This window comes from Manacus vitellinus, unplaced genomic scaffold (assembly GCF_001715985.3).
Source record: "Manacus vitellinus isolate BGI_N305 unplaced genomic scaffold, ASM171598v3 scaffold_6_pilon, whole genome shotgun sequence".
Classification (NCBI taxonomy): Eukaryota; Metazoa; Chordata; class Aves; order Passeriformes; family Pipridae; genus Manacus; species Manacus vitellinus.
This window is the reverse complement of record NW_021940750.1, coordinates 24,347,474-24,373,744: the sequence shown is the minus strand read 5'-3', so window position 1 is coordinate 24,373,744 and position 26,271 is coordinate 24,347,474. Positions and strand designations below refer to the sequence as shown.

General features: G+C 39.1%; 1 protein-coding gene across 3 annotated transcripts in view; it reads right to left on the bottom strand.

The window, feature by feature from the left end:
• Positions 1 to 25,600, bottom strand: part of FLRT2 (fibronectin leucine rich transmembrane protein 2) — a 65,550-nt gene extending 39,950 nt beyond the window's left edge. The window contains exon 1 of one of the 3 annotated variants that reach the window (XM_029964173.1): positions 25,088 to 25,600. The gene's annotated coding sequence lies outside the window, so the exon portion shown is untranslated. Of the gene's footprint in view, positions 1 to 21,485; positions 21,546 to 21,961; positions 22,071 to 25,087 lie in introns of those variants that run through there. The other 2 variants (XM_018082726.2, XM_018082728.2) reach the window with 2 other exon arrangements.
• Positions 25,601 to 26,271: the final 671 nt, after the last annotated feature.

The following is a 26,271-nucleotide window of genomic DNA, read 5'->3' as shown; positions in this document are numbered from 1 at the left end:
CTCCTCTTTTTAGTTTTCTTCCCTTTAGTTGTTTAAGACTTACAAAACTAACTGTTTCAAGCCTTGTAAGTCTCTAAGTCTCTTCCTCGAGCTAAATAATTTCATCATATCACCAAGATAGTCTCTTGAAGTTCAGATGAAAAAGGTACACTATAATTTTCTTCAAGAAAACCAGTAATCTTGTTAAATACAGTTATCAGGCTACTCTAGCATGACTCCACCCTTTATCTTTGGCTAATGCAGATTGTATTCCATCCCATTTTACACAGATATTTATGTTCTTAAATATTTGCCTCAAAATGAGTTTCGAATCCTTACTTATGACAAAGACCCTTCAGCCACACTAACAAAGATGATCACTTCCTTCTTTTCTTTTCCTTCCTTTTCATATCTCTCCAATTAATGAAGGATGCTTCAGGAGTTACTGTTTCAAATCTTCCAGGTTTCCAGGGTGAAATTTATGCACCCTTAACACTTGCTGCATTCTAAGATGAAGAAACATCAGTTTTTACATACATGCTCCTACTAGACCTTCTGCCTGCCTTTGTGTTTTTCAGTGTCATCTCCACTGAAAACTCAATAAGAGAGTTCTAACCCTGACACTAAAACTAATTTAACTCACTTGGAATGAGTTATAAAAAATTCTCCCATCTGTTTCCCCACAATAGGGATAATGAAATTTATGTCACTCGGAGCAGATTCATTTTGTTTATATTTATATGTTGTTTTAGAAATAAAAAAATGTTTACGGCACTATTGTATCTCCAGTAAATGACACTGAGATATCATACCCTAAAGGTCCAAATGCTAAGCCTTTTGGGTCTCTTGCAAATTCTTCTGGATGAAAAACCCTCACACTAGGCATTTTCTAGGAGCCCATCTAGATTAAATCATTACAGTCTGTTGTGCTATGATAATAAGTTATTATATCATTACTATTGTTACAGACTAATCCTACAGTGGCAAAAATTGTTACAGATTTATTACAATATCTTTGTAATTCATTAAAGCAAACAAGAAGCAGAAAATGCTGCACAGGCTGAAAATTAAAATCAGAAATATAAGTAATGCAAAAAATCTCTGTAAAATACAGCTCAGCAACATAGGCTGGTATCTTAGATAAATTCATTTTAATCAGTACTAACCTGGCAAGTAAATACTGGAAAGGCCACATGGTACTAGACAGAATGAGAGGATTAGTGCTAAAAATACATGAAAAAGAACATAGTGTAACTTCTTTAACAATACGGTAAATGGCAAGGTTCTGAGTGGAAAAAATAATTTTTTATATGGAAAATACATGCTATAAGTCACAGAAGGGAGAAAAAGGACAAACTAGACCAGTCAAAAGCAGTGGCCATCACCAAATGCTTTGGAAAGAGATCCTAAACATTAAAGAGATCATAAACTCTTAATTGTTCACCTTTGTAAACAAGTTTCTGAGCTTGTGCCTAACTCTTGAATGAATAACAGCTGTCTTATTGACTCCTGTACAAGGGTACATAGAACCATAAATTTTTATTTCTTTTTCATATCCAAGAATGTCCTGTTATCCCTATAAATAGCTGGTACTTGTTCTGACCATAAATTTTTGACTTTATGGATGTTCTGTGGCACTTAGTTCAGCAGGATAGTACCTAACTATGGAGAATACAATCACTTTAGTATGTAGTTTCTTCCAGACCCTTGATCTAAGGAAAAAGACACTTTAGAATATTCTATTTCTCCCTATCCATCTAATAGTTTTGTAATATAATATCAGTTACTTTTGGACATCTTCTTTCTGAGCTAAATATATCTCCTTTCTGTAGTGTCTCCCCACAATACTAACAAATTTGGTTGGGAAAAATGCATGTTTCCTTTGGGGGGAAAAAATAATAAAAGCAATAAGACCAAACAAAAAAACCTCTCTTGCTTTTGACTACGATTTTGAAGAAATGGAGATATCTAGATTTTTATGGGACATTTCATATAAAGATCATCTTTCACTGCATCATCTTTAAGTGTTTTAGAGACAAAAGATGATTCACTGACACAGCTCGGAACAAAATTTCTGGGATTGGTCAGAATTTTTAACCAAATTGGACCAAAGTTTAAATGATTTGACCAAGTAAACTCAGTGAGTCAGAAGCAGATGCAGAAGGAATAAGCCTCAGGAGCAAAATCTCATCTTTTTGAAGGCAACATAATTTTCCCAACATTTTCTGCATAGCCAGGATTTCACTTCAGTTTCTGTAATATGATTCTGCCTCCTCTAATCACTAAAACACAACAGCTCTAAGTGGTTCTTCAGTCACTAAACTTTTAAAGGCTGTTTTGTTGGTGGTGCTGGTGATAGTTTTTGCCCTCTCATGTACTCGATTTCACATGATTTCACAAAAGTGCTTATCAATCATTATTTCAGTAATACAAGCTTAGGTAAGCAACACGATTTAAAATTTACTGATACTATAATCCCTTTAAATAATTCCAGCATAGCATTAACTTATTATAGAGAATGAAAATGACATTACAATATGGAAATTGAATCAAGTAAACTATAAATAAAATTCCTGGAAAAAGACAGATCTTATTTCAGGTTATTTGCACCACAGAACATGATGATGACATACAATATTTGTGTACTTGATCTGGAAGCACTTTATCAAGTCTTGTTTACATGTATGGGACTCTTACTAATAACAATGATCACATTTTCTATCCTAAATCTTTGGAAACTGTGAAACAAAGAAAATGAAATAAAACTACTTTTGATCAGTCTGGAGAACCTCGAATAGCCCAGCAGATTTAAATCTTCCTTCTTTTAAGAGTGACAAAACTATTCAGATATTTGCTTAAAATAACTTTTTTTTAAATCATTACTCTACTCAATAAGCTTATCACAAAAATTTGTAAACACTGATTGCTTTTAGTGTTTTTGCAGCAACACTCAAAAATTAGTGAAAGCTTAGCGTGGATATCTTCAATACTTTTTTGATAATCCTAATAATTTTCTGGTAACAGAAACTCTCCAGAATTTTGCTCAAAATGCCCAAGAAATATTGAAATGGAAGAAGTGATTCTTTGATTTAATGCCTATATTTTTAACCAATTCAGATGGGCATATTTTCCAATGCAATTTTACCCGTGACATTCAATCTGGACAGCCACAGTTCTCACATTACTCAGATAATGTTATTGCTATTAATAATCTCAAAGAACCTCTGAGTTTGAAGGCATTGCCTAGAGCCGCAGATGGCTGCATAAAGGTCATTATTTTAATAGCTATAACATTAAAAGTACTGGAAACTCCATACACATGGCTTTGTTCTGCTGTATGTTTACCTTCAGAAGCCAGAAATTAATGTGACAGGAAGAATACTTGCAGGAAACATAACACTATATAAATGACACTCTAGTGCAAGCTAAGCTTATGGCAATATAAATATTGATGTTATTAATGCCATCTAAAGTATCCACCTAAAGTAATCAAGTATAAAATATACCTCCCTATCTTGTGTGCAATGTAGCAGTTTATGTCAGCAAGGCATTGCTTCTCTTGCAATGTTTTATTTTAAACTGATTTACTGCACTGAAGTCCATCAGGAAGGAAAAGGAGATTGAGGAGATGCACAATGGGAGTAACAGAGGACCAGGAAAAGAAAGAAGAACCAGAGGTATGCAGAACCCAACAACAAATTATCATAGCATCTTTCTAGAGATTTCTACAAGATACGATTTTAACTGTTGGCTGCAATATATGCACTTCTCTTATGTGAATGTGGTTTCCTGAAATGAGTGTAAATTTAGATGTTTGTAAGGGTTTAGCAAGTAAGGTCTATGGACATAAGACCTGGAGCATACACATAAGAGAACTTATGAATAGATGTGTGGGCAAAAAGTCTGCAAGTGTTCAATAGGTTATTACTGTTATTCAGTGCCATGTGTTCTTCTTAATTACTCACCCAAAGCTCCAATTGAAGAAAGTGATGTTGTAGTCAGTGCATTCTCTGTCAAAGGACAGAGTCTACAATAAAATTCAACTCTAGTCAATCCTTTTTTGCTATTCCAAACGACCAAACTCAGTTAATTAAATTATCTTAAGTAACAAGAAGGTTTCCTTATGTCAACTGTACCTACTCCATCACTGCAGATATATTTTCAACACTAATATATCAGTACTTTATCAAAGCTAATTCCATATGTGCCTAGAAATGAGGCTTACATAACTTCTTGGAGATTGCCTAATAATGTTTGCTTTTAGAAAAATATCTTGATGTTCTGTTTATTTGAGACAAAGGCTAAAAGAGTAAAAATGGTATTCCATTCCAGCTAGTAGGATAAGTATCATGATTTTCAGTTTCTCAAATGATACTAAGCATCTCTCACTGTTTTTTTGTCTAATTATCTGGAAACAAACACATTAAAGAAAGTCAGTTTTTAAAGGTCTGTGAAGAATTCAAGCCTGAATGTTACAATAAATATCTGAAAAATACATATATATGTATTGGAACCTGGTTTTACAAACTTTCTTTAGATCATTTAAGTAATTTTTATGGTTTTGATAAAAAATGCTAACATGCAGTACTGAGCCTGAATTACACTCAGAACTTCTATGTATTAGTTTATGTTCCAGGTGCCCGTATAGTATTTTTTTGTCTCCCTTTGGGATGCATTTCTGTCTCAGTTCCCATGTTCCACTGGTGCACTGAGAAAGAAGAAAAGGAATACATCTCGTTCCAGGTGACTTGTAGGACTTTACAGTAGAGTTAAAACTAGCAATTAAATAAAAAATAAATAAAAAATATGTGGCCATTTGTTGGATGGATAGTCCTTTACATGAGAGAGGAAGCATACAGACCTCATAAGCATATTAAAAGTTTTAGCAACTACTCAATGATGTGCTTGAATGAATTCCTAATAAGGGATATGGAAAGGGTAGTCAGAAGAAGTTACCCCATTCCTTTGATGTCAGTGGGAATTATTTCTATTGATTCTGCTGAAGGCCAAACCCTCACCTAAGTCTTTGACTTCAGGAACTTTAGTCACTTATATTAAAACACAGATTCTTAGCTATTTTGGTGCTATTAAGTCACAGAAGTACCTAAAAATGGACTACATTCAAACTAATCAATTACCTGTAACAATGGACTGCTATTAAATTTCAGAGTTTTATGCAGCTTGAAATAGTAGTTAGGACACCAAATAAGTAACTCTGCATCACTTTAGATATCCTGTTCCACCAAATCAAAATGTTTTTTCTGAAATTTATTTAATTTGAAATTTATTTAAATATTTCTAAAATTTTCAGCTAATTATGAACATAATATGGGAAGGAAAACTTATGACTGAGTTAAATTTAAGAGGAATGGATTTATCATTGATATCTTACATTCACTTTAATTTTTTGTTACCCTGGAAAGCTAATCAGATCAGATCATCTAGTAGACTATTCACACCTTGATTCAAGTCGTGAACCAGCATAACTAATCTAATGATAAGACAATGAAGACCAACTGAGGAGCAGACCTGCATGTTCAAATTACAGAGTATATATTCTAGCATCGTCAGATACGCTAATTATCAAACCAATAACTGGATGCCATTCTTTTAGCCCACTGAATCTCACCCACTACAATATTGCAGCATTTTCTCTTCAGGAAACACTTGAGAAAGAAAATTCAGACACTGCAAAAATTATTCCAACATTCTTTATTTGGAAAATTAGCTTAGGAAGTTTTAACACAGAAACAAACTCTGCAATTCAAGGAAACCAAGATGTTGGAGACGTGCATAAAAGCTTTCCTTTGAAATAAATCTTAATTCCTCCCAAGTCTCTTGAAGGAAACTGGTTTTGTCAGACTGTATGTTACTACTGTTCATTTAATTATTCATATCAACATTTACCAAGGGAGATTGGTCTTTGTTTTAATTCTCATTGCATGCCAGACAACCTGCTGCCTATTCTTATCACTCTCGTTACTTACTGCTTTTGTTTTGTGGACTTTGCAGGCAATATGGCTACAATTTAAATATAAAAAAAAATTTAAAAAAGTCACCACGAGAAAACTTGAGCTTCAGAAAGGGCTTTTAGTTCAAACTGTCTCAGATTTATATTTTAGGTCATACTATGTTTTGAAATTAAATCTTTCTCACTCAAAAACATGTAATTGGTGGTGCTTCTTGAACCTTCTAATGGAGATAGTTGCAATAAATTTCTATGTGTTTAAATATATGTGGAGAGCCTGCAAAATGGTTATCATGTTCAAAACCTATTGACTTTGACTGGGATTGAAAGTATAAAGAATTCTGAAGATCTTGACCTCAACTGTGGAAAGGGGACTGCTTCACAAATTTATTTTTCATTAAGCTAGAAACAGAAGAAGCCAATGTCATATGTAGCAAAAAACAGAGGCCTGCATTTCACAGGAAAAACATCTTGGTCACTTTTGGGAGACAGTGGGAAGGTATGGAAGACATCAAAGAAACTTTTATTGTTTTAGCATGAAAGGACAGCAGTACAGCTGCATGATTTTTAAGTTTTGGGGGAAAAAACCCCACAATCTTAGATATTGCTGAGTGAGTAATGTAGTTAAGTAATTGTTAATCAAGTAATGTGAAATCAACTGTCTTAAGGAGCAATATGCACAGAGATACTCATGAGAAAATATTCCTGACTTACATTGCTACAATGGAGAGCAAGGCCCTTAGAAGTCAGTCATGGCTGTCTGAAGATCTCTGTAAAAATTGATATATACAGAAGTTGCAACACGCATAGTCTCTTTGCTACAGTATTCTTTAGATTTTCACTGTACTTTATGGAGAGCCTTAAAATGACCTTCCCATCCTTAGTCCAAATTCAGTTTGTATATGGAAAAATCAGATATTTTTGAAGCTGCAGCTTCCTTAGGAATTATCTGATTATAGTAGCATTTTTAACGTTTGTACTTGGGCTGGAAGCAGGTAATTGTTTTGCTGGATTTATTTTTATTATTCTCCTGGGCCCCACATACTCAAGTACCAAAATGGCCACACAGCAAGCACATGTATGAGTTTCTCTACAGGATGGTATGCTAATCATCAAAATAAATGAAGAAGCTTTGCTCAAACAGTGTGATAATTTTGCAGTTTATGGAATGTAATTTTTTTTACAGTTTATATTAAAAAGTAGAGGATTCTTTTTCATTTCCCTATTAGTGTTTTTAATGAAAATCTAATACACTTTAAAAAATGGATTTTTGGACATATCCTTTGAACTACATATACTACTTTTGATTCTGTTTTCAAAAATGTTGTTGACTTTTGCAATTGCTTTTTAAACTAATATGGATATAGGTAGCATGCACAAATAGGCAGATCACTGTAGTTACCCATTTGATTTGTTAATTTACTGGTATCTAAGCACTGACTCATAAACCATCACCACTCTCTACTTCAGGTATTTCACAAAGGTCTGCACATGCACTGTGTTTCTCATTATTTACAGCCTTAAGTATGTTTTGCAGTGACACTGTCAATTGGTCTGATACAAGGATGCTCATTTTCTTTATACTTTAGTCTATGCATGAAGATTTTAAACAAGGAGTATGTCTCTTCATTTTCAGTTATATAGATGTAAAATAATTCCAGAATTTAGAAGAATAAACCTATATTTATACTGGAGAAAAATCTGTGGTGAAAGTGGGATGAGTCACACATTAGTTCTTTCTGTTTCAGGTTTTATAATTCCTTTTCCCTTATCAGGAGTGATACACCACGAGAAGACTTAAACACTGAAAAATTATCAGAAAGAATCTCCTCTACTTAAATACTGGTTCACATTATTTTATTTGCAGCATAGCAATTCATATAAGGGAAAGAATGCAGCTTCCCCATATGACTGCCAGCAATTATAGAGCATAGGTACTTATCTATATTAAGGAGAATCTTCCTACTGGAAATTGCCTGAAAAGCAGGCAATGCACTGGGCTCATGAATTCAACTTGTCTAATTACCTGGGAGAAAGGAAAGGGAGATTTGCTTCTTGTTAGATCAGCTCTAATCTCATTTTCCCACAGTCTAAAATGACAGCTTTGTACTGATATCTAGTAGTGAACCTGTAGACTCCTTCCTAAAGTAGTTCTCTCTGATAGAAGATCTTAAAATAAGATAGAATCACAGGACCATGAAAGTACAACACATTAATCTTTGTGGGAAGACCTAGGTTTCAATATATCTAGACTTTTAAGCATTAGAGGTTACAATGGTAGGTACAGAGACACAGAGAAAGAGAGCAAGGGTGAGAGATGCTGTATATTACATTTCTAGAAGAACAATCCCTTCAGAGTAACTTTTGCAACACTGCCATTTGCAGTTGGAATATGCAGGACAATTGATGTCATTTTGCTAATTACTTATCTAGATTGTGCATAGTCAGTGAAGCCATAAATATGATCAATGCACAATGCAATAACAAGGTGTACAAACCACTGCCCTGAATTTCATGATCACAAAGGAATTTAAAGCTTTGCACTTCTGACTGACCAGGTCTCATGTTGTGTATTAATAATTCTCGGCATGACATAAAGACATTTGATATTATCAAACACTTCAGAATTCTTTTGTCATGGCAGTTTTCTCTGAAGTTTTACATATTGGTGGTAGGCTACTACAGCAATGAGTAGAGTAAGATCACAGAACAGAATAGAACGTGGCTCATTATTATTCACATTGTTTTATATCTAGTTGTAAAACACTATATTAGTTTCTATAAAGAAAACTACTATCAAAATGGATACATTTATTCTTAGACATTAACTGTCTCTGGGGTACTACGGAAATTTGTACTGGAAAAAGGCCGCTAAATCCTGAATGAGAAGACATCACCAGTAACCAGCTAGCAAAGCTCCACACACTTTGCTGTCCATTTCTGTTTGGAGTCAAGAGTGTAAAGTCTCACTTTAAATTCTGGAGGTAAATATTCCCCTGCAAAGCAGCAGTACTAAATTATCTCCAGTAACATTATAGCAATTTTCTCATGCTGTTCTTATGTTTCTTAGACTATACCATCATCAGACTATGCACAACTATAAGCATAGCTGAAATTTAAAAATAGCAAAATAATAGAGGACCTCTGTCATTATTCTCCCTACTCCCGCAGTAAAGAGTTCCTGCAGCAAAAGAAATTATTTAATTCATTAAAACTGGTAGGTTCGAAATTTAATGCAAGCACCAAAAGCCTAGAGTTGCATTCATAAAACTATTATGTTTGTATTTCTCTAGAAGAAGGAGGTGAGGGTTAGGCTGGTAAATTTTTAGAGCCATATTACAGGCCCACAATGGTCATATGTATGTGAAAATCAAGCTTCATTAGATACAGTGATGGTGGAATGCATGAAAAATGTCATGGAAAACATGTCAGTCACAATGGGCATAGCAATTGCTATGAGACAGATATAAGAAACATAACTGCAGTATAAACAGATGTCTCAATAAATTACTTAACTGTGTTCACATATGACTCTGAAACTCCAAACTGTGAGGCAAATAACTAGAGCAGTACTGTAAACCTGACTTTAGGTAGTGGTATGACCAAGCATTTCCTTAAATCACCAGTTAAATCAAGAAAAGAAATATTTACTCTGTGTGAGAGAGTTGAAGAGCAGGGTCCTCTATTGATTCTGAGGCAGCCAGGGCACAAACAGCAGTGTCGGCTCCCAGACTGCAATCCCTTCCCCTTATTGCTAAAGAAAGGAAGGTTGGCCTAGAGTCATGATTCAACAAGGAGCTCAACAGAGAAGTTTTCTGTTTTATGTTGTGGATATTCAGCTGTTGTAAACTGGTCGAGCCCTGATTTATGCAAGTGCTACACATCTAATATCAAGCAGCCTTCCGAATCTGCTTATGCGTCAGAATTCCTTGACCGAATGCTGTTATTAACTCTTCCTCCTATCTTCTGTTTATTTTTATGCCGGGAAAAATAGTGCAGAGTTTGTTTCTGATAATGTGCTTTTTACAATGACTTGTACAGTGTGACTTAGGCTTACTTCTACTTTGTAAAAACAGAGGAAGAAGAGCATGCGGAGGTAAAAGCACAGTTCGTCCTCCTTACCTAAAAAATCTTTTCACTTCTGACCAGGACTGGAAAAATAAGGCTCTGCTAATAGTGGTAGGTTTACCTGAGTTCACATATCATTTCACATAGATCATGGAAAACTATGCCTGGATTTCAAATAGCAATAAAAAGACTTTGTATTCAGTAGGACAAACCCTGTGTCCTTCTGTCTCCTCGTAAGCTTTATAAACACTGCACTTCTTTTGTTAATTTTTTTAGGCTGTTAGGAAAGATGGATCAGAAGCCATAACATTGTTCCTGTTCTCAGAAATTAAATGCTGACTAGTAAGAAATAATTCAAGGTATTTTAATTTTCACTTGTACTTCATTTTTTTCTGAATTGTCTAATAAAATAACTCCAAATCTGACAAAATTTGAGTTTTCTCCAATTCCCTAAAAACAATTACTTAAAAAACATGTTTAGCTAAATTTTAGTGGTCATTAAAAAGGAAGACAGACACCACTGAGTAAAGCATTGCACACAAGTTCCGTGGTACAGTTTTGCCAGTGCAGTTCAGTCCCACACCTGTCCTGGAACTATTCACACAGCTAATCTATGCGGTAGTTATTCCCGTGTGGGCAACTATCCATGAGAGGCTTGACTGAGACCAGCCAACTTCATTTGCCTTGTGTTTTATTACTCACAGGAAGCTTGATCTGAAAGAATTAAGGGCTAACATGTTAACTCATACAGTGCCATTTTTACACTGAGCTTTTTCTTCTCTTTTATAGTCAAAGTAACTGAATTCTAGTCAGATTCTTTATCAGACTTTCTGAAAGACTACAAGAAAGCAAACAACTAGAGTTACATATTGTTCCAAGTATTATTGCTACCAGAACACTCATGAAGAAGGCTGATATTTTAAAAAAAATTGCACACCCTCACTAACAAAGCAAGGACATCTATCTTTAGTATAACCTTCACCATAAATTATCTCCTTCCTTCATATTAAGTGCTCAGACTTGGTGCTGATGATGATTGTGGGCATTTGGTGTGCCTGGGGGAAGAGAAATGCCAACCCTCCCATATGTACATGCACAGGGAGTTTCTGCAGCTATTGCCAGTTTAGTCCTCAGTGTGTACCACTTCTTGTTCCCTCTCTCTTTTCAGAATCCAATGCTGAATTCTGCCTTGCCTTCAGCTCCAAGAGGCAAAAGCATACTTGCAGACCATAACGTAGAGTTTGATCAATGTTTGACCTAGCCAGTGATTTAATCAACAGGACAGCATGAATGCGCTGATAACGCAGAAGAAACATCACAATTCTGTATGTTACAGTGCACAGTGAACACTTCCTTCAGCATTTTTCTTATAAGTAACAATAATAAAGACCCACTTCAAGGTTATTTGCTCCCTTAGCATTGTCCCCATTGTTCCTCTAACTCAGTCTTTTTTTTGTCACATAAAGGTTCTCTCTCTCTCTCAGATGAGAGGTCTAAAAAAAAAAAAAGAAAGCTGCTAGGACCTATATTATATTTTAAATAACAAATAATATTAATTATTTTCTCTTGATATATCCATGTAAAGCAGACATTCTGTGTATAAATCTACTTCTGAGAGGAAAATTTGAGACTAGTTTCTCACTAATTGCTTTATCCATCCCATGGTTAACATGCAGAGTTTCTAAGGTCACAAAAATGAGAACATGGACTAACATTGAGGGAATAGGCTGAAGAGCAACAACCCAGACCCACAAAACCCGTAAAGCTTCTGTTCTAGAAGTAATACACTCTAAGACAGCATTAGCTCTTTGTGATAATTCCAATGTGCCATGCGCACCAGAGAAACAACTGGAGGAGTGCCACAAATCCTTTCCTCTTGCCTCAGCTTCTCCCCTAGATGGTACATTGTCCTACCTCTCCCTCTCATGTCAGCTGTCTTCTTCTCAGATGAATAACAGCTTAGGTTAAAACTGTGATGATTAGGAAGCTCCAATTTCCTGTTCTGTTGCACAGAGAGTTGTTTATCTCTGCACTTCATTTAGTCTGAACAATTTCGATTACTCACTTTCATCCTGTTTCCCCACAGTTATTTTCTAGTCACTTTCCCTTTCCTGCTTTTATCATCCCTTCGCACAATACTGCAATGCTTGACCTTCAAAAATGATATGAGAAATATTTAAATGAAAATAAAAGCTTCCACGAGCATTATTATTTCAGTTTTGATAGTATCTTTAGGATACTCATGTCCTCAATGCACCTGACATGACAGACATAAGAGGATGAACTCCAGCTTAAAAGAGAGATCCTTCTTAGCTGAAGAGCTAACTAAAAATTCTGATTCGGTCTATGCTGCTGCATGTATTTGAAAAATAAAGAGACAGTGAGAGAGAGAGAAACAGGAAAGAATATAAATGTATGTCAATAAAAGGCAATGGGAGTGTAAGTTTCATAGCAAGGCTCCAGATCTTTGCGTTATTTCTTCTTGTAGTGAGCAGGAGATGATCTTTTAGTGCAGCATTGAAGGAGTTAAAAAGAATGCCTTTTGACAAACATGACTATCGATCAACACAAACAATCTACAACTCTATATTTAAACACCCCTTCCCAAGACTGCCAAATATTTCTTCACAAGACCTAAGCAACCTGTGAACTGACACTGATATTATCCGAAATTTAAAGGTGTTTATTCTCTTAGTGCTTAAAAAGGATCATCTTTCTGCAGCTGTTTGGCTAGACTGTAGGATGACTTCTCTCAGTCAGTACATGCATAACCAGACAATCATTCAGCAGCTTGTAAAATATGATTGCATATGAGATATTGATGGCCTAAAGGAAGTTCTGAATATCAGAAGTTTATAATTAGAATACCTATGCATTTGATCCAATAGAGTTTCCATCAATGTCACAGAGATGAGTGGTTATGAATTTCACAGTCATCTCTCCTTGTACGGACTGATTTATGTACTTTCAACTTTGGACAAATGAAGGCTGAAGAATTAAAGCAAAACCCTTCTACATAGAGAGCTCCTTATCCTTTGAGGGGTTCTGAAATTTATAATTGCCTCTCTTGGTGCTCAGGATCAAGCTCCACAGTTGGTAACTCATGACCTATTTATGCTCATGCCATCCATACACTTTCAGTCATTCTGTCCTCTTATCTGTAAATTCACAGTCATACCATGTAGGATGTGTGGATCTGCCGATAAGACATTTTTGCAGGAAAGAGAATCTGGGCAGATCAACAGTTCTGTTGCCAGAGCTGCTGGCAGCACCTCTAACATTTCATTTATTCCAGATTTATAAAGGTCCACTGTGCTGATCTGAGAATAGAGCTGAGGGTTTGACTTCTGTGATAATAGACTACCTAGTTGAAACCTGTATATCGTACTAAATATAAAGTTAAATAGATACTGATAAGATTATCCACTGTGGGTCAGAAAACAACCATCTTGTTGGCATTGACATTCCCATAGTTCCTGAGCTGTGGGCTTGGGTTTCCTTCAACTTTGCTCTTGGTTTGGCTTTGTTTTGTTGGGGGGGAGGTGTTGGTTATTTTCTTCATCTTTATTTAATTTTCAATCACTGCATTTTGCTGGAATAATTAAAAATTAAGGTTCTGGTGTATCACACAAACTTTTAAAACTGCATTGAACAGAGTACTACTTGTGAAAACTGTTCTCTATTAACTGCGGAAGAAAAGCACTAGGGTAGAAAACAAACAAACTAGAAAAACTCATATATAATTTCTATTTCAAAGTTCTGCAGTACCACTGATTGCCCTACTACCTAGTTAAATAATAAAAAAAAAAGGAAAATGCTAACTAAACTTCAGAAGGAAATAGATTTTGCTAAACGACCTTTTGACATTCTAATTCTCTTGAAATCTTTTTTTTTTTTTACATTTTGTTGTGGGTGTCCCTGTATGCATCAACGTGCATTTTTATCATTATAAATACGTAATATCACATGAATAAAAAAGAGATTTTAAAAAAGAGATTTTTACAGTCATCATGGTTGGGCTTTGCGAACGAAGATTTGGGAAGGTCTCTACCCACGTTTGTTGCAAGCGCGTTGGTGGCTAAAAAGGCCAATACGAGACAGGCATGTCCAGTTGCAGAAGGCACAGCAGAAAGACTCCTTAGGTGGTATATTCTGCAAGGCACGATTCTTTCTGCATTGCCTTTTCTCCTCAAGGGTGATCCTGCGTGCTTTCTCAAAAGCAAATTATTTTTTTTATAGTGCACAACATAGATAAAGCAATTGGAGTAACCTTACTGTCAGATGCTCTGCCACAGATGCTTAGGCATCTGTGGGCAACTAAAAGGGACTTGGCTCTGTCTGTGGCATTCAAAGTGTACATTGTTAAAAGAATGAGAGGTATCCGTTATGTTTCTTTCCTAATTAATTTCTAAATATTTTCAAAGCTATAGAGGTAGACATATCTCTCCCTGTTATTCTGTTGCACGACTTCTAAAGAATAAGTTTTAAAACTGATTTTGTCATACAGTAAAAGTAATTTCTCAAATAAAAAAAAAAGAAAAAGAGACTTCTACTGACAAAACGCATTTTCAATTTACTGTTGAACTGTTGCAAGAAGCAGCTCTTCACTGAAGAGCATGGCACAGGGCCAGAATTAGCTATTTCAAAAATCACTGTCGGGCATATACCAATTTGATTTACAGGATTTAGCAATGTAGTTGGGAATAACTCTGTGTGTCTATGTGATCATGTTCTGTTAAATTTTAGCAGTCCCTAACTGTATACTCATCTGCAGTGTGAGGAAATTTGTTGTTAGACTACTAAATTTGTTTTAAAAGAGGAGAAATTTACAGGCTGAATAATGGCAGTTTTTGTTTGTTTAGTTCATTTTGTGTTGGAGATTAATTTTCTATGGGCAGTTCAAAGGATAAAATGACAAAATATTGAAAACACTTAAATCAAGAATGAAAATGGTATGAGTGTACTAGAGAAATAAGTGTGAGCTGTTGGTTAGCCTTATATGTCTTTTCTATCTCCAATTTCTCTTCAATAAATAATGTGGAGGCTTACAGTATGCATGATGCAATATGCATACAGAGCAATAAAGTATTAAATTGATCCACCTGATCCAGGATAACACCAATTTAGGTATCAAAGTGATTTTTTTTTTACATACTTGTAACAAATTATGAAACTTGTCAGCAAGTTTTCAACTGATACGACTCAAGAAATAATGTTTAGTCTTGGAGCATTTGCAACTAACTCCAAAGATAAGTGGTTAAAGATAAGTTAAACCTAGATGAGCCAATGAGGTGGCCTGTGAAACCAGACAAACAAGACTGTTAAATAGAGTACATTTAGTTGGATGCAAATCTCTCCATGACACAAGAAGTACCACCTAGGAAAAACTTCCTAGATCACAAATTAAATTATAATGTACTACTAACAAATATCCTTCATTTAGAGACACCTCATATGGTTTCAATTAGCATTTCAGGCATGCAACATGCTCACTAAAACCATCTCACTTACCAAAATTCATTAAGTGATATGCTCACCTGATGCCTAGTCTACAGATAGTTTTTAAAGAAGTATACCTATGCAGGCTGTGCCTGTAACAAACACATACACTGCTATAATCCTAATAGAGATGTAATCCTAGTAATTTAAACTACTTGTACCTACATAGCTTGTTTTCTCATACACACATGAAGAAACTACTAATGAAAGCATATATACACTAGGATAACCATAGACACACTCTTGGGGTTGTATCATCTTCAATTACAGCTCCATGACATCACTTTTGGGTATTCAAATTATTACTCACATGAGTAATCTCTAATCATGAGAAGAGTGCCTGTGAAATTAACTTGCCAGTGAAAGAAAGAATGATTGAGTCTGGAATCAAATACATTGACTTAAAATGCAGTACTACAGCCGTGAAGTTCTATTTCACAAGCACAGGTAAGTTTGCTACAGACTCTTTCCACTGACCTTGGGAACAATACATCTTGGGAGTAATACATCTTGGGAGCACCTCGGCTTTTTTTACCCAGTACAGAAACTTCCAACACTGGAGGAAAAATGTTTTTCCTATTGTTTAATTTGATTTGCAGTTCACCAACAAAATCAATTTAAAATTAATTATATACACTTTGAAGGGGCTGAGGGAGATCTTTGTGACTACAGACAAAGTCACAGTCATCTATATATGTAACACATACACAAACTGTATATATGCATTTATATACGTATAAAATCTGCACTTCTTTTTCAAAAATGCATGTTAAATCTTTTGTTCTATCAGTAGGATATTAATATAAAATAATTATTATTTTTGTTATATTAGTTTCCAATGACATTGTGAATGTTACCTTCTTATGCAGGAAATCTTAAGAGAAATAAATGTTTGTCACTCTGAACCTACAAGTCTGTAGTTGATGATCCTATGACTGCAGCTTGACCATGGTTTGATCCCCTGCAACCTGTGTGAAGATTGAAGACTGTGCATGAGCATCACCAAAGTCTCCCAGCAGTGCTAGGACAACGCTGTGTCCCTTCCCCACAAAGGCAACGCTTTTTAACGTGATGTCTCTTGTCTAACTCTTATGGAACAGCTTGGTGAGGTATGAGCTACTAGTGTTGCTATGTGGGGCAGGACTGGAAGTACTGTCAGGAAAAGCTCTACTCTTTAATTTAATTTCCCCTGTTGGTGTTGATGGAGGAATGACAAAAGCTGCCAGTGGGAACTGGAAGTGACGCTGCCACACGCTGATTTCAGTTCTCTGGAGGTGCTGGTGAAGCTTTTGATTCAGAGCTCTGACCTTTCCTGCTCTTAACAGGTCATGTAGTACTTCCATACAGTTTACAGTATTTACTACAAGAGAAGTGTCTAGCCTGCCCAGACCTTCCTGAACACAGAAGTACATGACAGTGAATGGCTAATAAATCAGATATGGAATCCCAACGTCTTTTGCTTGTAATTCTCCCTCGAGATTCCCAACATTAAAAAAGTATTGACAGTTTTGTCTGAAGAGAGACTGCGGAAAAGTTTCAGATTAATTTACTCATCTAGTATGTTTTCAGGAAAGAATTAGTTCGATGTGTATAAGATACCTTAAGATAATTACATTACCAATGACAACTTGGACAAAGTAAGGAAGTTTGACTTCTGTCCCTTCATCCAAACATTTTCACTGTTATATAGTCACAAATAAATGAGGATAAAAGGAAGTAAATACTGTATTCTGTGGCTCAAGACATATCTCTGCCTGGGCCGGGATTTGAAAAACCACATTGAAGACCATTACAGTAATCTACAGATTATTGCCCTAACTACCTCTCAAAATTATTCTTTTTCTTTGCGATGTTTTGCAGTCTTTAATCCACAACTGTTGCAGAAAATTACAATGATAATTTATAGTGTGAATGTTTAGGAGTGTGAATGTTTAGCTGATGTTTAGGAGTTAGGAAAGCGCCCTGTTCACTTGAAGGCCAGAATATTATCTGTGACCTTTAATATTCTGCTTAGCAAGGAGCAGATCCTACTGACCAGGACCTGTAGGAAGCAAGTCACCTCTCACCTGGGGCCAAAGTAAAACCATCACTTCGCAGGACCAAGTCTAGCAATGATCAGATCCTGTACATCAAAAGCCTATTGAGTTTTGTCTGCAAGGATTTGAGAATCAGTTTCAATGACAGTACCTTTGAATGATTAACAATTTTCTGCACCATATGTCTTTATAAATACATCCTTGCATTAAACTAGGTTAGAAAACAGTTTATTTTTAAATAAAATATACTAAATAAAGCAGTTATAGCTTGAAGTAAAATATACAGGAGATTGTTTATAGGTACAGCTGAGAGATAACATAAGATTTCTTTTTAGAAAGGATACTTTATGGATCTCGTTCTGCATCATTAAGTTTTCTGGAATGCTGAATAGAGCATGATGGATTGGTTTTAAGTTGTTGCTAGTATTTAATTTTGGTTCAGTTCAAGGGGCCATGTCAGAAGAAAGAATCAAAGATGGAAAAAAACAGCCAACCAAACAAAAATCTGTGAACTGGGTAAATCACCAATTAAAAAAAAAAAAAAAGTATAAGAAGGTCCCAACACTTTCACCAGTGGCTGAAAACATCAGATTAAATTGCACTGTTCCTGAGGCATATTGCTTGATGTGACTAGAATATAATTTGTTAAACAGAGAACAGTTTTTGCTTCAAAAAATTATTTCCTATCATCTATGCATTACGGTTTAGGATTGTTTAAAATAAATGAATAAAACATACCTGTCAAGAAACATATTTTAATGATGATCTTTTTGTGGTTGTTTTTCTTTAAAAGAAGTCAATTACTTGGAAAGTGTAGGTTACATATAACTGTAGGAGAACTAAAACTCATATCTTCAGTGTATGTTAAAGTTAGACCTTTATAAAAAATAACAACTATATATTATTCTTTTCTACTGGGTTTTTTTAATAAGAGAAAAATACAAATATTTGTTTTACAAAAAGAAAAGAAGACATTTTTATACCTCTGGGGAAAGTTCCAACTCTTTTGGTTTCTTAAGGAAATAAATAAATAGCATTGTCAGAAAGACTCCTAAAAAGACTACCCAAGAGGGAGCGAAGGAAACACCTAAAGACATCATATTACCATGTGCTGAGGTAATCAACTACAATTTGGTAAATGTCAAACAGTGGTATTCATCTACTCAAAGATTTTGCTGATCAAGTCCTTAACTGCCATTTACAATCACTAACAAAAACATGGACTATAGCTGTGGATATAAACAAGAGACAAATTAGTACTGGGAAGCTGGGTTTAATAATCCCCTAAAAGAGTCCATCTGTTTATAAAGACCCCTTTTTCCTTGATCTCTGACATGCATTCCTAATGTAGACACAGCTGGATTTTTTTTTTTTATTTTTTTTTACATTTTTGAAACACCCTGCTACTATAAACTCTACTTATAGTATATCTGGTCTGAGTGTTTGTCTCAAGTTTCAGTTATTATGTAAGCACTGGGGGGCAATAAAATGTCACACAAGTTCAGCCTGCTTTAGAGTAAGTATCAAAACATGAGACAGACATAAATGCAATCCCTTTAGTAATGATGTTCAATACCACTAGATGTACCACTTCGTATTTTTCTGATTCTTGCAAATATTCATCATATTATCACTGGAATAGCTGGAATAGGTACAAAGCTCTTTCAAAGTTCTGGATTCATGTTTGGACTGGAGTTTGCTTTTCTTATTCTCCTGTTTAAAACACTAGGAAATCACATTGTCTGTAATGGTTATGAGATTGATAATCTGACAAACTAGGTGATTTGCAAGTATAAAACACCAAAACAATGTATAGTCTGTGTTTCCAATCCACTCTGGTGAAGAAAAAGGGAAAAAAAAAACATTGACTATACACTTCTCACAGATAGAGGTCACTAATGGACTAGATTTGAATCTGTCTGCTTAGAGCCTGAAAGTTACATGAAAGTATCCTACACAAAAATGAACTCGTTTTGAGATTAAAGAGGTAGCAGAAATGATTAAGAAATAAAGCCCTCACCTTCCTGGAAACAATATTATCTTAAGTGTGCCTTCTTTCTAGTTCTTTAAATGGAAAGTGCAGTACAGGAAAAGCCTGATAGTGGTACTTATTTTCTTCACTTGGTAAAACTATGTCTTCTCTCCTTCTTTGCTGTGGGAAGGGTAGGGAAGTCAGCCCTAATGACATCCTACATTTTAGATACTGCTATTTTAAGAGTTAAATGCAAGCACATTCTTGATTCTTGAAGGAAAGCATACCCTATGTAATGCAGATTCCAACTGGGAGGGTGTAGGGTTGCGTAAAGGAGATATGTCTACATTCTAAATCAAACTATCCAGTAGGTCAGGATATAAATGTGACTTGTAATAGTGGCTCAAATTAGATCCAGACTTCTCAAAAGCAAACACAGACAACATCACCTTATACAAAATATAGAGTGTATACGTATGTGAGGAGCGACTCTTAAGAACACTGGGTGCATTCCAGCACGATTTCTTGCTAAAACCTTGGACTTTGAAAGACACTGATAACTGTTCTAGTCACAGGTAGTTTTACAGACACTGTATTTACACAGTGCTCTGACTTATTTCACCTACAGTACTCCAGGCCTGCACTCAACAGCCTTGTTACTGTATCAGGATAGAGAATGACCATTTAAATAGCAGGCCTCTTGAAATCTCTCACATCATTTTCAGAAACAAGATTAACATTTAACATCACTTTTATCATGTAGAAATGGTGCCTTTAAAATTACACCTGTTATATCTTTTTAATTATGCAAAGTTTATGTCTCAAAGATTGCATATATTGACTCTTTAAAGGAAGAAAGGAAAGAAAAGTGGATAGAGATGTTTTAGAGGCTTTGAAAAAATGCTAGGACAGATTTTTCTCCTCCCAAAAATACACATATCTGAAACCAATTCACTAGTTTCCTCTAAAACTACAAATTTATAAAATTGCTCTTGGTGAAAGACCGTGTCAATGAATGAAGCAAGGAATTAAGTCCATGGAAATTTGTGGGAGTTTTTGTATGGTTAGTTTGGTTTTTTAAACCCAAGCAGTGATCAATCTCAACCTCTAAAGTGGTTCAATTTCCCTGCAAGCACTGTAAAGTTAGATGCAGGAAATAAACCTCTCTTTAACATACATCGTGTCTTCGAGAGAGAGAGGAGCAAGGGGGAGAGAGAGGGAGAGGTCTGACTTGCTTTAGTATCTTTTCCTGCTCCTCATGCAAGGAACCTCTCCCTTTCTATTTAGCTGAGCTCTGCATTGCAAAAAGTAGCATATGAAGAAATCTAATCAGTACCTTCCATACACAGTACAGGAATTTACACGGATTTGTGCCTTGGATTTATTAGCTTACTGTAAGCCTTAAAACAGATTTCCTCCATTAAAATTAATTAAAAGCTCCTGTTGACTGATTCCCACTCCAAAAGAAGGTGGAGAGTATTATTCTCCTACTTTGCTGATTGTTTGTTTATCTTTTATAGGGTATTATATCATGTTCAAGAGAGGTCATTTCAGCTGCTTGACTTCTTTTTGCGACCTGCTATTTTTTGTTCATACACCATCCCACCCACCCACGCCAACCCACTCACACACACACACACACACCCACACACACACACACCCACACACACACACAACACACACACACACACACACACACCACAAATCCCCGCAGTATTTGTCCCTATTTTGTCAGATCACCATGTAACTCCTCAGGTCTCTGAGTGGCTCCTTTGTATTCCGAAGTCCTGATCCGATTCTCTTAACCTCGCCCCCACCCACTCACCGCCAGCCCCGCTCCGGAGACTGCTCTTGGGGATCTGATGGATCCTCCCGCCGGGCGCAGCTCCCGACTCTCCACGTAGGTTCCTTAATACTTGGCAGCGCCGAGCTAAGCCGACCGCCTCTTCCAGGCAACGCTCACCTCTAAAGATCCCGTTTCTCCGAACCACCTCCCAAATAGTGCTGCTGGTGGTGCTCACACAGGCGCCCTGCCGGTCCCCCTGCCGCAGGGGTAGTGCTCGGCTCTGCCCTCCCCACGGGGTGGGGGCCAGGCTCGGCACCCTCCCGCTCGCCGCTGAAATGCGACCGGGAACGCGGGCACCCGGGACCGGCTGCAGCTGCCAGCTCCGCGTCCCGCTCCTGAGCCACACGCTGGCGTAAAATATCCCGGGGACCCTCCTAGCACTTGCCGCCGGCCATTCATAAATCCATGCGTGTGCGTGCCCGGCGCCGCGGATATGGGGCTCTAACGAGGCGGAGGCGATATTTCTGACACAAACTGATCCTGGCTCCTCAACTTTGCCATCTCGGAGAAGGCAAAGGGCACCGCGGCTTTAAATCGCCCGGGGCTAGAATTACCAGGAAGGAAAAGAGAGAGAAATGAAAGCCCAACTGTACCTGGCGGCGTCTGGGAATCCCTCGCCGGCACCGATCGTAATCCCCCTCTGCGCCTCTGGCCCCTCACACCAAAACTTTGCGGCCGCCGCTCTTCGGTGGTAGCCTTCGCCTCCCTCCGCCCGGTGCCGCTCCCGGCCGGCCCCGTGGGCCCGTGCCCCACCGGCAGCCTCCGCTCCGAGCGACCCCCGCGCCTCCCGCGCCTTCCTCCGCCCTTACGAGGCGGCGGCATCGTCCTCCCCCCTGATCCGCCACCTCCTCCTCCGGCGCGCAGCCCACGGCTCTGGCATCCCCAACGCACTTTCTCTCCTCTCCTCGCTCTCTCTTCCCCCTGCCGTTCCTCCTTCTCCGGTAAAAAAATAAACCAGAAGGGACCGCGGCTACGCTTGGTCTTGGGGTTTCTTTCTTTCTTGTTTTTTTTTTTTTTTTCTGTCCTCTGGAAATGATGAAAGGATCACATGAGGAGCAGGCACGGCGACCCAGGACCCTCAGAAGTCGGAGAAGGCATCGGGCACATATATGTGAGTATGTGTGTATGTATGTGTCTGGCTCTCTCCAAGTCCTGAGCCTGCCTCCAGCCGGGATTGCAGGCTGATCTTAGCAGTAATGATGCCTCAGATCTCACTATTCCCTGCTAATGTAAGTCGTGCCTTTTTTTCCTCCCTGCCTGACACCCCAGGGAGATGTTTACAGTAATGAATTCAGTTGATAGCCATCTCTCTCTCTCTCTCCTGGAGTCCCTCCCACATTTCTAGTTTAAAGAATGCTTGGAAGGCAGGACTGCAACCTAAAGCTTTCCAAGAGGCAAAGTCAGGCTAGATTTTTTCTTCCTTATTCCCCCCCTCTTGTCCCCCTGCCCGCTTTTAACCCCTTGCTTGCTGAGGACAGTTTAGCGAGCTCCGTCCCTTTGGACTCGCCCTCCGCCTCTGCTTTCAGTGAGGGGAACCAAGCGGGCGGCTCTGCCCGAGGGTGTGTGTGGGCTGCGCAGACCCCCGACCCCCGCCCCGCCTCAGCGCCGAGCCGGCGCTGCGGGAGAGGGAGGTGCGGGTATCGCCGCCCTTCGCGGTGGGACTGCCCCGGCACCGCCGCTCCGGGGACTCTCAGGGTGTATCGGAAGGGAAACTGGGAAGTGAACTGAAAAACTCCCCGAGCTGCGGTCCTGGGAGATGCCCTCGCTGGCAGTAATTACAGCCGTGCTCTCCACCAACATGGCGATATTTCATGTGCAGCCGCCGACAAGCCCGCCTCCCCCACCCTCCTCTTTCCCTCTCCTTCCTCCCTCCCTTGCGAACTTTTAGGTAGGTAGTAGCAGTGCGCAACAAATGTAACACAAAATAAAAGAATCTCCAAGCCTCAGGGAAGAGACGGACTTCCTTTAGTATTCTGATTTCCATCATCAGTCAGAAAGACTTTAAAACCGCTGGAGAAACCGCCTTTTGCCCTAAAGCGGTAACAACTCCCCCACCACCCCCACCTCCCCCTCCGCCCATGTCTCCAACGCACATTCACTGTGTGTCCGTATGAGTGTGTGTGTTAGTGCATCCCGGGCTGTCTGCGCTTGTTTCGGGGTAACCCTTCCCCCGCCGCCCAGCTCCCTAGTAGGCTACTGCCGTGTCCTGACAAGTCCACTTACAGGCAAGACTGTTTAATACTGAGGAGCATTTGAGTGATAGGATACTTGAGCGTCAAGATAGGACGTGGAATGTGCGAAGAGAATTTGCCTCAAACTCCTCCATTAGTAAAAAACATTCACAATATGGCTTTTGCTGCGAGTTACTTTAAGAGACGGGCTGGGGAGGGATGGACGAGAGGGAGCTGATCAATGCCATGTGTCGAGGAAACAGAAATGGCAACCGAAATGCCTCGGGGTTTGCTTCCTCCTCACCCCTGGCTGCTCAGTGGCTTGTATTTGCTCAGCCCTACCTCAAAAGCTGAATCACTCGCCATTAGCTCCGCGCCTCCTTCACCCTTCGCTTGGGGGGGCTAAACTACTCACGACTTCAAAGGCTCAATAAAGCCGTACCGAGGAGCCAGCCGCCCGAACCGCGAGTCAGGCCCGGCGGCAGCTCCGCCGCCGCGCACCCGCCCTGGCTTCCTCCCCCTGCCCTCCAAGGGGGCTTCGGAGTGCCCCCGCCTATGGATAGCCCGGAGCCAAACTGAGCTGCGCCGCGCTGCCTGCTCGCTCGGAAAAGGAGTTGCGTCCTCACCTACGCGGAGTGATGGCGCGGGGCGGGAGGGGGGCGGAGGGGGGACGGTGGACGTGGAAGGAGGAGCGCAGGTAGCCCGACATTCCTCAGGAGACTCAGGCAGCGGAAAGGAGTGGAGGACGAGATCCCACTCCCCTCCTGGGGGCCGGGGTCTATTCTGTGCCCCCGGGATGGAGGGGAGGCAGCCGGGGGCCCTCTGCGGGTCTTAGCCGACAGGAAGAAGCAGGTCTGGCACGGGTCAGACCCGCGGGGAGAGCCTGCATCCCTGGCTTGGAGCAGGGGCTGCCCTGTAGTGGAGTCTGCCAGTAACTCCCAGCAGGTTCCGAGAGATGAAAGGATCAGGAACCCCGTAGAGTCCAAAGGCAAATGAATACCCTTTTCCAAAGACTGTTCTAGGTTTGGGTTTTTTTGTTTGTTTGGTTGGTTTTTTTTTTACTTTTTAAAATCTGTTCTTTTTCTTTCTATTTTTTCTTTCTTTAAGCGTCTGCATACTTTTCAGAACACTTATTTGACAATGGTTTATATCTCCTTCCTGAAGCTGATGGACAATTAGTGCATTTTCTAGTGAAAAAAACCCACTTTCTTATCCTCAATCCATTCATCCCTCCGTTCTCCATGCTCCCGGTATTTATAAACCTGTCGCCAACATATAAGGCAGAGCAGACCATTGTCGATTGCAAGTATTTCTGCCCTCTGTGCCCCCAGTCACGGAAGAAAGTGGGAATGTTAAAAAGTTCTGCAAGACTGCAGAAAGTTTCCCTGCCCCACAGTCTCAGAGGGATTAAACGGAATCATTCCTGTTTCTCTCCCTGCCTCTGGACCCTCAGCCAGTCTACCCTTCAAGTCAGTGGATGATACTCAGGTAATTTTTTCGTCAAATCAAGATCATGTCAATCCAGAAAATTACTTAATCGGGCGTTACCTGCTCCTGTGGAGATGGGTCCTCCTTGGTAGGTCACCCAAAGCCCACTGGGTCCGGCAGGTTGAAAGGGGAGAAAGTGGCAGAACAGCTGGGCTCCGGCATGGTACTGTTTCTAAGGTTCACCACCGAGGTCTCTGTTTTCCATAGCTGTCACTGATCACCATCACCGAAGGTTTCTCTCAAAGAAAGGAGGAAGGAAATTTTCTTCCCAAGCTGCTTTCCAGCCGGTCATTTGACCCTGACACCCACCGATGACACTGAAGAACACCCCGCTGAAGAGGCTAAACGCCTCGTAATTTCCTTTTCTTCCCCCGACGGCCCCGGCGCACCGCCGCAGAGCGATCTTATCGCCGTGCGATCATTATTCACGGGTGACAACCACAGATGCAGTGCTCGTAAGTGAGGGTGACAGATTTCAAACGCCGGGCTGCAGCGTACTCAGCCTCAAACATATTCTTCCTCAAACTTTGCCTACCAAGCAATCAGCGGCTTAACCCTTTGCAGCCCTGTCTGTCGTCCGGGCACCGAGCCCTCAGCACGGGGGGGAGTGCTGGTTTAAAGAGAAGAATAGGACAACGCGGCTGCTTGGCTTGGGACTCTTTATTACGTGCCATTTTCTATTCTTGGTTATTTTCACTTGAAACAAATCAGAACCGCCAACTCTGGGAAGCAGATGGAGAGCTGGATACTTCTCTGTGATTAGGGGCTGGAAAAAATCCTCTCCACAAAGCAGATCGCTGGGGATTCACCTGCGGTCCCTCTTTGTCACCAGAGTCTAGTATGCAAATTGTCATATGCGTGGCATGAATCCCTCTCATACATGCATATACAGAGCTTCTGCACTTTCCTCAGCGTGTTATGACAAAAAGTACAGTTCCAAAAGTGCTATTTCACTCAGACCTTCAGATTCAGCTCGTTTACAGGTTATTAACTACAACGGAGACAGGAGTGAGTGAGAACCATATCTCCATGACAGGAAAAAAAAAAGTTTTTTTCACACACGCACTTTGTAGTCAAAGGAAATATTTACCATCACCAAACTCCAGCATGTCAGAACATGTTTCCTCCAAAGTGCAAGAAAGCCTTAAAAATGAGAGAAAAGCATGTGCAATTCAAAGATGAAGTGCATGAAAGCTTTTCAAAGTCAGTACCACTAGCTCAGAGCCCGATGTCAAGACAATGAA